Consider the following 2,420-nt stretch of genomic DNA (forward strand, 5'->3'; position numbering starts at 1 on the left):
TTAGCCACGCATCACGTGACGGCACACGCTTCTCTTTCCTCTTACTAGAGAACAAATGAGAAACGTCACAATTGTGTCTCTGCTCTCACTAAGCTAGCTTCTCGAGCAACGGAACATGGATCAGGCTACAGAAACATGGACGCCGGCGTGTACATCATAGACGCAAGCGCGGACATGTTAGGAACTATTAACGAAACAAATTGTAGATAACTTTTTTCTTGTGTTGATGTGACACGTGATGTAGTGTTCAAAAGAAGAAACTTTATTACTTGTGTTTGTAATTAGCCTTTTTTTATTTCACACAAGATTTTTCAAAATTATTAATGCACTGGTTTTTAATTAAATGTAAATTTTACATTATGATTATTATTTTTCTCTTTGTTGGGTCATATAGTCTTTGTAAGCAAATGTAGAAATGCATTTAAAGGGGTTATCCAGTGCTTCAAAAACATGGCCACTTTCTTCCAGAGACAGCACAACTCTTGTCTCCAGCTTGGGCGGGGTTTTGCTGCTCAGTTCTATTGAAGTGAATGGAGAGTAATTGCAAACCGCACCTGAACTGAAGACAAGAGTTGTGTTGTCTCTGAAAGAAAGTGGCCATGTTTCTGTAGCTCTGGATAACCCCTTTAAAGGGAGTGTATCACTTTTTTTTACTGATTAGATCCTGAAACTTTTTTTTTTCCATTTCCAATCTATTTCTTTTTTCTGGTTGGATTTTTCATCTAATTGAATTTTTTAATATTATTATGGGGAAGTCATATTGCAGGAGTTTCTTCTCTGCGCTATTAAAGGGGTTATCCAGTGCTACAAAAACATGGCCTCTTTCTCTCAGAGACAACACCAGTTCAGGTGCGGTTTGCAATTAAGCTCCATTCACTTCAATGGAACTGAGCAGCAAAACCCCGCCCAAGCTGGAGACAAGAGTGGGGCTGTATCTGGAAGAAAGTGGTCATGTTTTTGTAGCACTGGATAACCCCTTTAATAGCATTTAGAGATACGTTTTGCACACATACCAAAGGAAACAATAGATTGGAGAGGACTCATTGACTTGTATGACTTGTATAGGAGAGGGTTGTGGGCGTGCTCTATGACTTTGAAATTATGCAAGAACAGGAGGAGGGGAGCTGTGAGCATTACCTACTGTGAATAACCTGATCACATCTGTATCTATATACCGCTGTCACCTGTCTCTCTACTCCTGCCTGTAATAAAATCTGCACACACACTGGAAAGTCCTACTATACTTTTAGGCTTAGTGGCCAGAATGAAAACCGGAAAAGTTCAGGATTGTTTTAAAATATAAATAGTGAAATGGTAAATTAGAATAAAAATCACCCCAAATTCTTTAAAAAACTTTTTTTTACACAAATGACAGAATAGTCGGACACATTTAAAACCAAAATTATTGCTTCTTCACCCAACTTTCCAAAGTTCCCGATAAACGAAGGATGCTGCCACTTGTTGCTATAGTGATTGGGGATGCAGCTAGGGTGTCACGTACTACGAAGACTAAAGGATAGGCTGTATAAAAGTGCCAGTATGGTGATCCTAGGCAGCTGACAGAGCCCATACTGATGTGCACAGCATAGAGATCCAGTACATGTAAGCAGACCTGTGTGTCCCGCAGTATACAGCAGGACTGTCATTAAACAAGTTATACAGTTATACAATTAATACTTTTTTTTTCTAAGTAACTTTTTTGCAAAAAGCTGTTTCTGCAAGAAAGTGGCCATGTTTTTCTAAGCCTGGACAACCCCTTTTTGGGTCAGGAGTACTGTGGATTGCTAGAGAAATGTGGTCGGCTCAGATGGTGGATAGAGAAGAAGTGACGGTTTTGGAACCAGGACTTGAAAGAGGAAAAGTCGTGATGAGCCAGATGAGAGTAGGTGGCACAGCCAAAGGGTGAGAAACACAATTGTCAAGACCTGGGGAGACAACCATAAGGCTGTAAAGAGGGGGTACACAGTGGGGAGCCTGACAAGGGATGTGTTGTGCAGGAGTCACCTGCAGCTGAAGACAGGTTTGCTCAGTGTGTGAACAATTATCATAACTATTAAGTGATAGTGCCACCTTGTGGAGATACTTGTATATCTGCTACAGTGTCAAGGAGACAGTCACTACTATTCTCAACAGGCCATGAACTCTTCCTATTAAGAACTGAGACGTAGTGACTACCCAGTCTAGACATATATTTGGCCCCAAAACTTTTCAGCACCTATAGATCATGAATAGGAACCTAGAACAAAAAGCACCAGACCTATATAGCAGCCGCTCCACATGGATGACACTCATTTTTTGTAGTCATCTATATTTTGATTTTTCATTTGGGGCAGCAGGGAATTACACTTCAACAAAGCGACTGGCAAATTCAGCTCTGCTACATCTGTAGACCAGTAGCTGCACGTGGTATGTAGATTCCA

This window comes from Dendropsophus ebraccatus, chromosome 8, assembly GCF_027789765.1.
Source record: "Dendropsophus ebraccatus isolate aDenEbr1 chromosome 8, aDenEbr1.pat, whole genome shotgun sequence".
Classification (NCBI taxonomy): Eukaryota; Metazoa; Chordata; class Amphibia; order Anura; family Hylidae; genus Dendropsophus; species Dendropsophus ebraccatus.